This window comes from Chiroxiphia lanceolata, chromosome 3 (genome assembly GCF_009829145.1).
Source record: "Chiroxiphia lanceolata isolate bChiLan1 chromosome 3, bChiLan1.pri, whole genome shotgun sequence".
NCBI lineage: Eukaryota > Metazoa > Chordata > Aves > Passeriformes > Pipridae > Chiroxiphia > Chiroxiphia lanceolata.
In genome coordinates this window covers 15,155,300-15,167,113 of record NC_045639.1, presented here as the reverse complement: position 1 = coordinate 15,167,113, position 11,814 = coordinate 15,155,300, and positions in this window count along the sequence as shown.

Sequence of the window (11,814 nt, the reverse complement as noted above, 5' to 3'; positions counted from 1 at the left end):
TCAGAACAAAGCAAGGTTTTAAGCCTGCAAAATTTTTCATGTAAGAGATTTAATTTTTCCATGTGTTTTTCCTGACACATCTTAGAGAAGTTTTGATTTTCATTTACTATTTGATATCAGATTCCTGAGGTGGTGGAGAAAAAAAAGAAAACAAAAGAGTAATATGGGTAATTGTTTTTCAAAGGGCTATGTTAGCACCCCAACTGTTCCCTTTATGCAGCAGGGTAGTAAATAAAATGAATGAATGAAGAACTGGTTTCATGAAAACCATTAATTGCTGAGGCAAAATGTGCATGGCATTTAGGCTTAGCTGGGAAGGCAATAAAAATCCTTTACTATTAATTTTTAATTTTTAACTTTATATTTCCTCATCATGAGTCTGTAAAAATACAACATCCTTAATTTTTTCATATCCTTTGTTAAATGCAATGTATTGTATTTAAGAAAATAGAAAAGCTTTCTCTTTTTTTCGATAATACTGTTTAATTCTCCCTCTCTCCCCAGGTAATAATTATATGTAAAGTATGGAACAAGAAAGGTCTGATTTTGATCTCAGACTGGTATAAACTGGGAGTTAATCCATGGACTCGGTTGTGTGACAATGTGAGAAAATGGTTGGGAGATCAGACTTAAGGCTTCTGTTTCTAGGAAGACTCATTGAAGAGCCTATAGCTATTTTCCTGGAGAGATGCTTCAGAGCCTTTCACATGCTTATTTTAATCATTTATTAAAAACACACTGAAGAGAAAAAAAAGTTGAAAAAAAAGATGTTTCTAATTCTAGTAGTTCCAAGCGGTATCTCAAGGTTGAGTACAAAACAAACCATACATAAATAGTAGAAAACAGTCCGCATCTTGTTGCCATGACAATGCCCTACTTATAGCACATTAAGCTGATTCATGTCTTTTCTCACCTCACTGTTAATAAATTATGGTGGCTGATGAGAATTAAGCCAGCTGGAAGAGCTAGTGAATTAATTTGCCACTTAAACGTGGTGTCCTTCAGGGGAATTACCCTCTACATAGCAAATAATATCTTACTGTATATGTAAAATGGTAGGAACAGGTTGAAATAGCTAATCTTTGTTTTCTTTGTAATACTGATGTATCACAGCTTATTGCTTTACCAGCAGGAGCTGGCACAGCCCTACTCCTGCTGTAGGCAGCAGCACCAACTTCAGTTGGTGACAGACAAGTGTTGCAGAGGCTCCTCCACTCCATTACAGGAATAAATCTTTAAAACACTAATTCCTCAGATTTGGGTCGTGTTTTGTCATTGGAAGTGTAGGACATTCGGCCAGCAGCTGCTGAAGTGTGTCACCTGCAATCCAGCACCTTTAGGTTAAACTGAAGCACATGCCTACACACACGGGGTTACAGCAGGGACCATCACTTCTCCGCTGATGTGCCAATAGGGTTTGTGCAGGTTACAGTGCAAGCATTCAGCTGAGAGTAAGCCTTCATCAACAGTGAGCAGAATTTAGGCTTCTTGATTAATGTATATTCACGGTGGAAAAGATTTTCTCCTTTTTCTGTAGGGAGAGATTCAACAATGCTAATAGTAGAACTGAATAAACACTGTATAGCTCATAATAGCAGCCCTTAACAGAAACCAGCCATGCTTCATTCAAATCTTTGTCTCTACGCTCACTTGAAGTCAATAAACTCTAACAGCTGGAGCTAGAGATCTATATTGGAGGACTTTCCAAGTCACGAGTATAAACCCCTTGAAAAATAGCAAATGGGACCTGAAATCTGTGAAACGCTAACTGAATTCTACTTACAGTCTTCTGTGATCTACAAGTATTTGCTCAAGTGTAGGCATTTTATTGCTTTCCCTATATTTTTTCTTCCCCGAATTTCTTCTTGAATGGTTTAACTTTTCCCTTCAGCTGTAAATCACATGCAAATTTCTTTGGCATTGTGCTTCAGTTTGAGTTAACTAAAGAAGCATTACCTGATCAGAATCACCTGAGGAAGCCAAATTAAACAGTTGCTCTGTATAGCTTGGCTAAACTAAGCCCTCTTCCTTTTCAGTCCTAGTTTCATCCGCTTCTTTCAATGACATGAAAAATCACTGAAAACTGGCACCCGCTCAGTTATCAAAAATGCTGTTGAAATATACTTTCATTTTGTAAAAAAAGCTTCCAGCGGGCAATGGCTTATTGTTCTGAATGTAGGATGTTTGCAGACTTTCCAACAATTCTCATTGCTTTGGAAATGTCTTCAGTAACAGATGAATAATATGATGATAAGGAGCAAGCTCAGCACATCCAGACTTAACAGCAACTCAACAGATCCATTATTTCCCTTGGTTATGAGCACTGCAACACCCATTTGCCTTCTCATTATAGAAGGTATACTGCCTATAGTACTGTCTAGAAGTTACAGCTGCATGTTGTTTTTATCAAAACATCATAAAAAAATTCTAAACATTGCTTTGGGGCTCACAACTCTTAAGAGTGAACAGCTCCCAAGAAACTTAACATTATACCTCTATACTACAGACAGGAATGAGGAACTGAGTAAAGCCTTCAATGACATGAGTCTAGTGATCTGGAAAACGCAATTTGTGTTCTTCCAAAGCCACCCTTGTGGATGTCTTGTGCGTGGCGTTGTCATCTCAGGCCAGATGAATTGACTGAATACAACGTTCTCACTGTATCTAAAAGGTTTGTGATCTTCAACTTGCAACTGTATTTAATTCCTTAAATGACTTTTTCTGAAAGGAGTCTCCAGGGTTATCATGGCGTTGCCTCAGTGTTTGCCTTTTGATGGTCCTGCAAATGTAGACTCTTCTCCAAGTGACGCTGTTTTACTCTTCCACAAGAGAATAGTTTGCAAAGATGCCCTTTGTCCTCAGTTGAGGTGTCAGGTTTGGTTCCTTCTTTATTGCTGACCATTTCTCTTCTGCAGAGGAAGGTGAGGGAACACAGAGGGAGGAGAAATTTGCCTTGCTGGAACCCTGGTCTGGAATTCCTCATCCTCCATACCCAGCGTCCATGTGAGAAGGCCATTACTATGTATTCCACTTTTTCTGCTCCTTGCCAGTCACTTCTGGTTCTGTAATCTTCCTTAGCAGGGCTCAGCCAAGAGGATGCCAAACACACCTACTCCTGCACCTCCCCCACTACATTGATTCAGATCAGGAGACAGGAAAGAGAGGTTCCCCAGCCCTAGTCTTCTCAGTGAAATTATGCTTGGGGTCCGTGTTGTTTCTTTCCTCTCCAAAGCTCAGAAGCAGAACCTCCCCTGCCTTATCTGTACACCTGCAAACTGGGACACAATTAATGCTTACTTAACTTTTTATTTTTTCATCCACACGTTTCCGAATATCCTCTCGGAGAAGCTTTTTGGAGAAGATCCACTGCGTTATGCTGGGGACCCAAAGAGGTGATTCCCCTCCAAAGTCTAGTTTTCATCATCATATAAAACTGCTTTGTTTTGGGTAAGAGCATTGTCAGTCTGCTGCTGCACAGCTGGAGAGCTGGAGAATGCAGCTGCAGTGCTCTATAGAGCCGACGGCTCCATGGGGATAGATCCTGCCGGCATCAATAGGCCTGGCCTCTGAGTGTCTAGACACTGCTACCCATCCTTTCACAGCAGGAAAATAGCCTAAACGATTATATGGGTTTAGCAATTCAAAAGCATGTCTGTGCACCTCATCCAAATGCTTTTGAGCTGTGAGGAAGACGCATGCACACATTGGGAAATCTTGCTTTATTCTGCATGCAATCCTAAACTCTATCTTCTTGCAATTCTGTAATGCCCGTGCCCATCAGCTCCAGAGCAATATTAAGGTTTCTTTTTTTTTGTTCCACACAAGCAGATTTGGATCCTGGTGAAGAGGATGGACTGTTCTAAAATGCCTTTTTCTTCTTTCTTTGCAAGACAAGATCTGGGGACAGCTGAGAGATTTTGGCTAATGGATCCAGAATTGTCAGCATCTTTAAGTCCACAAAGCTAAATTCTTAGACTTCTTGTAATTTCAAGGCACAACACAAAATTTTATTTTACCTAAGGTAAATTTATTACCAATTAATTTGGTTCTCTACTCTGAATGGAAAAATTAACACATGTGGGTGCTGCAGGGATACGGCATTGAAATATGCTTAAGACTTTCTGAAAATTGCAAGAACTGATATGAAGCTGGTTTCCAGCCTCTCAAACTTTGTGAAACTATGGCTTTTGTGAAACTATGGTTAACCTATACCCTACTTTTACTCTTCCCTCTCCTGTTTTGCCTTACAACACAGGTATTAATGATCCAAAGTAGCATCACACATGAAACCAAACCCCGATTCTCACAGAAGACAAATGAATGCCACCTCCTCTCCTCTTGCTGCCATCATCCACCCTGTCCTGCCAGAGCATGAGCTGCTGCACTTTGGCTTAAAATCTCTGCCCTTTAGTGCAACTGAGAAGATTTATACCAGCTGACCAACCCTCCTTTGTAACTTGGTCTGTATGGAGGCCTATGGATTTCAGGGACTGGAGCTAAAGAAATGTGGCAAGCCATTTCCGTGTTTCCTTTTGGCTATTTTCCCCACTCAAAAATGCAAGAAGAGATGTTGTTACTTCCAAAGCAGCTACTGAGAAAGAGGATGTGCTTAGCAAAAGTCCACGCAGCTTCTGCTGGAACCTTATCATGGTAGGGTGGAAAAATCAATAGCAGAGAGGGCTTTGTAATGGGAACAGTTTTGTTTCAGAACAGGTATTTCCTTCTGCATGTACTGAAAATAACAAAAACTCAAATCAATCCCTGTGTGCAAAGCATCAGAGCCTCTAAAAATCTGCCATTACCTTCCTGCCCTCACCAAGAATGTTGTTGGTTTGAACTATGATATGTCCCACATAATCCATCTTGGATGCCTGGGAAGTTTTTCCCATCCTCCTGCATGTATCTCTGAAAGATGGAGGCAAGGGGTGGAGAGTTTTAATAGATCAGCTTGCAATCTTCTTCATCTGTTTCGGCAAACAGCAGGCAGAAATCATGAAAGGCAAAGCAAAAAATCAATGCATTCAGTTGGATGACACTTAACAGAGGGATTTCTGACTTATCATAGAGCCTCATTCTAAAATCCATGTTATAGATGAAGGCTTTTTTTTTCTTTGCCCCTGGGTTATTCTAGTTCATCTTCCTCATAATGATTTTCTCCTTCAGTTTCCATTGTGTGACACAGGGTGTGCTTCTTGGGGCTGCCTTTTGCAGGGCCAGGAATTGGTCTTCGATGATCCTTGTGGGTCCCTTCTACCTCAGAATACTCTATGATTTTATGTATTGTTGTTTTAAATTAAAATGAAACAATTTGGTACTCTAAGATAGCAGGATAAGATTTACAGCTGCTGTATTTTGCTTCTTCCTCATTTCTTCCAATACAGCTGTGTACAGTGACATCAGCTTAGGATCTGACTTCTCGTGTAGTTTTATTAAAGGATATTGCATTAAAAAATCTAGAAAACTGTAAGTCTAAACACAGCAGCAAATTGTTCATTAAGGGCTTTGTAGACGGGTAGCCTTCAACAACCTATGCTATTCATACAACTTAAAATTACGTCTGAATAGTTGTCAATAAAATGCAGAAGGAAAACCATTTTCCAGCCAAGTTTTCATATGCAGAAACAACTGAGCTAAAATTATCAGGGTGATTTTATAAATATAAATACCAGTAATTTTATCTGAAAATGCCAATACTACACCCTAATGTCAGGATATAAATGATAATCATACTTGCTAATTTAAAAGTATTAATGCTCCTGAGGACTTTTTGTTTCCTGAGATACAGTACTGAGGGGGGTCAGTAGCTATTTTTCAGACATAAGCAGTCTGGTTGAAGTTGATGACGACAAATAGTCTTAACATTGCCCTAATTTTGTGTGTGTCTTGTGTTAGAGGAAGATGTTGCTGATGAGCAACTGATAACACAGCCACCATATCAACAAGTGTCCTTGGTTCCCCAAAAAATAAGCAGACATCTGTTCTTCAGTGGTTAGAAGTAACCCCAAATCTGCTTTCCCACACTTCAATATCTTGTTCTTTATGTGTAGGGGAGAACCTCTTATGGGTATGACTTATGGTCTCGTTAGACTTTCTAAGCTTTCGGTTTTCTTTATTTACAGTCACATCTTGTATATGTGCCAATTACAGCCATGACTCATTTTGTAGAAAGTATGCTAGAGAAGTGTGTAATTTCTGACACTGTAAATACAGGGAGAACCATTACCAGATGATGATCAGTTCCTCGAGGATTGCCAGCCACCACAGATTTTAACAATTTCAGAACCATGGTACTCTGCAATTCTTTTGCCTGGAGACTGTATGAAAGTCTTTCGTCATCTTTAAAGATTTTTACACTAAAGTTAGTTGCACTAAGATAGCAAATGTCAAAAGCTGTGTAGAGTCAACTATTACTTTACTTATTCTCTTCCTTTTTTTTTGGGGTGGTGGTGCCTTTCATCCTGCAGAGCAGGGGAAACTTTACACGAGGTAGAGCCCAGGGAGAAAGGCACAGCTAGAATAGAAAGGCATAGCTTGAATAACTGTAACTAATATCAAGCCTAGCATTTGGCCTCTGCTGAATAACCCCATTCCTCAAGCCTCCTAAGCCAGACCCTGCCTGTTGGTGAACAAGCAGCAGGACCTGAGCCCAAAAGAGGGGCTGTGAGGCCGAGCAGTACAGCAGGTGACAGCACCGTGTACCAGCAGCTTCTCATCTCTGCTCATTTCTGCTCGCCTCGACAGAGTTCCCATATGGGTCAACCCCGGAGCTGGGGTTGCTTTCAATAGCACTGTTACCTAGAAACTGAGTCAGTCTCTTCCTTCCACTTCTCACTGACTAAAGGCTTAAGGGTGAAAGTTTTGCATGTGTTTAAAAAAAAAAAAAAAAGAAAAGAAAAAAAAAGAAAAGAGAGAGAAGAGACAGTTGGAAGGGATCCAGCTTGGTTAGCATTTCCAGATCACTGATAGTTCTGTCAACTATCTGCAAGCTACAAGGGGCCTTAAAATCTCCACTCAAGCAAATGTGGGCACTGCAAGATATTGATAGCTAGCATTTTTAAAGTCAGCACTCCCTAGTGTGTCCTGCTTGTCCTCTTGTCCATTAAAACACCTACTGAAATGTGAGACCTTAAGGTCTCCTTCCCTGATCTGAATCAGTGGCAGAGTACTGCTCCTGTGACAAAATCTGCACAGTAGCCAACAGCCACGAAACCAAATGCTATTTGCCTTTTTGTTGTTATCAGCAGTGTTAACTCTTAATGAGCACAAACCAGCTCATTCAGTACTCTTTCAGTGCACACATATCCCTGTCTTACTGCTGTGGGGTGAGCCAGTGTCCCCATATATGGTACCTACTGCAGTGAGCAATCCTGGCTGTGCTTCAGCTGTTTTCACTGAGAAAGTTGGGATATTATCTATTGTCTGGCAGGCAGGTTTGACTAACAATTGCCTGTCTGCTTTGCATTGAGCATGAAGCTTAAACAGAATTTTGAGTAATTAAAAGGACACACTGACCGCAGGTCAGCAGCAAAACCTTGCTAGGATATTTTCTTTCAGATCTAAGGTGCTTGCTGCACTTCTTTCAACTCAAAGGTAGATTGGTAACAGTAGTGCTTGGGGTTAATTTAAACGTTTATAGGCCAGGTCTAGTGAATGAGGGATAGCTTTGGTCACGGTCTGTCTTTTGGCAGGAACCTGGTTTTGTAAGGTGAGATGGGGTCAGAGAAATATTTCAAAATTTTTGTTTGCTACATCCTATGGTGCAAGGCTATGTGTGTGGGGAAGAGCATTATTTTATAGCCGTGTTAGTTTATATGTGCATCTTGAACAGCTTGGTATGTTGTGCACAGTTTAACATGGCTTAAGTCAGTCTATAACTGGCCTGTCATTCAGTTTTTCCTGATACTAGACAATCTAAGAAAATTCTTTTCCTCTCCATGGCAATGCATCTTTTACATGTCCTAAATTATCCAAAAATCATCTGAGGTATGTGAATTCAGAGAAACACATTTTGATATCTATGTACTTCTGCAGAGACTCGTAGCATTTACAGAAACTCTATTATGGTCAATACATATTCTTCTAATTATAAAATCAGGAGTCTGTGCTATATAAAATTTCCCTGTCTTGTTCAGTCAGAAATGCTTTCTCTATTTTTTTTCCCCCACTTTGCTACTATTCGATTTTCTGTTTATTTTCTCCCAACTAGACTCCTGTTTCCTCCTATTGGTCCTTTTCATGTTGGTTTGCTTCCCAGTATAACCATCTCTTATTCCTTCCCAGCTACAAGAGGCTTTGTCCTGCAAGCCTGCAAGCCTTATACTGAGGCTGTGTTTCAGTTCTGCCATGTGCTCAGCCCTCACCAATGTCCCTGCTTTTGGAAGTTTTCCTCTCCTACCTGTTCCCGTCCTCATGCCCTCAGGTGACCTGGAGCACTGACCTGCCTTAAAAATTGTATATTGTTTTCCTGGGTTCATTTTTCCTTTTTTTTTTTTTTTTTTTAGTTGACTCAGTTGTGATGGAGTCACAAACAAAGTAAAAGGATGAAGCTCCAGAAGATGTTACTTGACTTTTTAATTTTTATTGGGTTTATAATTTTTTTACCTGTGCTTTGGGTCTTATGCCTGACAACAGAATTGAAAAAAGTGAAAGGTTATAAATTTTGCTAAGCCCCCACAGCATTTTGAGAGTAGCTCAGGAATCATGAGACTGTTTCTAAGAGATTAGAGCTCTTGTTATTTTGTCTGGGTTCTTAAGAAGTTCTTTGGCTATATTTGGGTCACATTTTCAAGCTTTGTTCTGCAACCACGAAGGCTAAAACCTTACATTTTTTAATAAAATTGGAATTTTGGGGTCATTATTTCAAATGACCAAATACTACAAGACATATAATGTAGTTGTGAGAGATGTCAGTTCTTCCAGTGTTCTCCCAAAATACATTTTTGCAGTGACTCCCTTACTGCATCAGAGGTTTCTGGGGTTTTATTTATTCAAGTCAATCTTTTTTTATTTGTTTGCGTCCATTGCTTTTGAACACAACGCATATGGGCAACCTGGGATGACTGTAAATTTCATGATGAATTGGGAATAAATATTCCCTTCCTTAGCAAGAACTGTTTGTTGTATTGACACCGCCTCCCTTCCCCGAGGCTCTACAATCTCTCCCAAATCCTCACTGCATGCAGCCCATCCAAACACTGTGTAATCCTTTTGATGCAGGTCGGTTCATTTTGAATCAGCAAAGCATTTTGTGCGCTTTTAACCTCCATACTGCATGCCACACCTGTAGGGGGGCTGCTAATCTAATTTTGATTCACAGTGGTGGCAACAAACAGGTCACTTACAGAGTTAATGTCAGCTGCTCCACTAATTACTGTAAGAAAGCGATCCCATCATCCGGGATGAAAATGTCTAACTCCAGCCTACAAAGCACTTTCAGTGGACTAATTCTGTTAATGCTCCATTACTGCTTCATTTGAGCTGTGTAGTCCATCTCCCAAAGTGAGATAGTAAATCCCCAACCAGTTCCAGAGCTGGGAAAATGTACAGACTAAAACATTATTGACTACATTACTGGGCATTGTTTTCTGTCGGGCTTGCTTTGTTTCTTGAAGTTTATTTAGACAGATCTTCCTTGGTAATCTTAGCTTATAGCAGCCTTAATCTTCCACTCTACCTTGAAGGGAGTTAGGTGCCAAAAAATACCCTGTGCACAAGGATCTGATCTCTCTGCTCCTTAGAAACTGAAATATGAAATGAGAAAATAAAGCTACACTATTGCAATACCTTAAAGATTATCAAGATCAGAAAGCATGAAGTGGTAGGCTACAGCAACACCCTTAAACACAGAAGCAGAGGAATGCCTTGAAACATCTGTGTAGATATCCTTGGGCTTGGGATCTTGCAGTCTTCTCTTTACATGAAAACAGCATCAGTTCATGAGAAATACCTGGGCACTGTGCAACAGTAAATGAGAATAACAGGTATAATTCTATGCTGTCTTCCACCCAAGGTCCCCACTGAAGACACAGGTATGTATGAAGTGTCTTTTCTTCCTAAGGTTGTAAGGCTTTAATTTTCTTCTTTTTGAAGTAAGTGAGGATCCTCACACTGGTGTCTTTACAGATTCCTTAGGCTTCTTCTGATCATCTTCACTGTCATTTGTCTTCTGTAAGATATACAAATTATTTGGGAATTTGTTGTCAAGCAAAGTGCTTTTGAAGAGCAGAAGGAAATGCGTAGTGCTGGCCATTGCTGGCTGGTTGGGTTTGGAAAGAAGCTCTAAATGAGGTGTGTTCACAGTGACAGATTAATAAATGTGCCGAGGTGCCTGAGCTTCCTCTACACATTCCCTCTTCACTTCTTAGCTGAACTGCAAAGACTCTTGAAAATATTCACAGAAGTTATAAGTGAGAGGCAATGTGAAAGCTGCTGAGCTCTTTGTAGTTAGTGGGACAGCAAGGGCTGGATGATGGTGCCTCTTGCAGGAGCACCCAGTGACTGTTATCCCGGGGATTACTTGTATGATACTCCTTCCATGCCCCATTCCTGGGATCTCTGTTAGTCAAAATTCCTTGTACTAAGGGAAATTCCTTGTGCTAAGTCTTACGGAGTTCATGCCTAAATAGTAACTCCAGGCTGCTTTTATATTTCTGTTCCTTTTGTTTTAAATATATGAACTGTATAAAAGTATAATAAATTGTGATATCATGGCTTAACCGTATTGCATATCCTGTTGCTTAGAGCACACTTTTTCCGCCTATATATATATATATATATATATATGTAGCAATGTTTCTTCAGCCTTTTTTAAGTTTTAAAACTTTTCCTGCAAACTTTGAAAACCTACTTATGCTTCTAAAAAGAACCTAAATATAAAAAATTTCTGTCTGACTGGAACTGTTTCGTCAATGCTTAGGAAGAAATGAAGTGAATGGTTAAAGATGAGGTTGGAATGTAGCCTTAATAATAAATAGGACATGCTGCCAGTGCACTCTATCGTACTATGAAATGGGGATAGATAGATAGATAGATAGATAGACAGATAGATAAATAGACAGATAAAGCATCTCATGTGAGAAGGCGAGTGTCAGAATAAATACTGTGATTTGATCTGAAGATGTGACTATGCCTTGTTTCGTAATGCTTGATTCTATATCACACAAGGTATTTACTGTCTCCCATAATGTAGACTGTGGTTAATGGGTACTTGGAAACCTGCATCTCCCCTTCCCCTATGGAAAGACCACCATGACAGATATGCCTGTAGCAGCCCAGCAGATGACACACCTTCAAAGAGACAAGGCTAACATGGAGAGTGTGGCATGAAGCTGTGCCCCCTCCTGCCAGACAAGGGCTCCTACCTTTGTTTCCCACTGTTTCACAAGGCTGCCTTGGCTCCTCCCTGCTTGCCCCGCTGCCGGCTCTGCCGGGCTGCCTTCTGGCAGATGGCTGATTACCATAAAGAGGAGCCAGCCTGTTGTGGCCGCTGTGTGCATATCCTGGCGTAACCAAGCACAGCACAGCTGTAGCTAAGCACGTGAAAGAGGCATTCGTCTTCCCACTGATGCCGGGTTTGACCTTTCGTAAGGAAAACTGGTGGTGTCACTCGGAGCAGATGGTGAACAGGAGCTTGGTAAAACATCTGCGATGTCATTTTTAAAAAGTCCCATCGGGCTGTCCAAGGACTGGAGCTCTGGTGCCAGGATTTCACCATTTTTCCTTGTTCCAAAGGTGAGCTGCCGCTAAGGGCAGTGTACACCTGATATGGGATGGAAAATGTGACCATGCTTTCCCTTAAGACATTGCTAGTGTTTG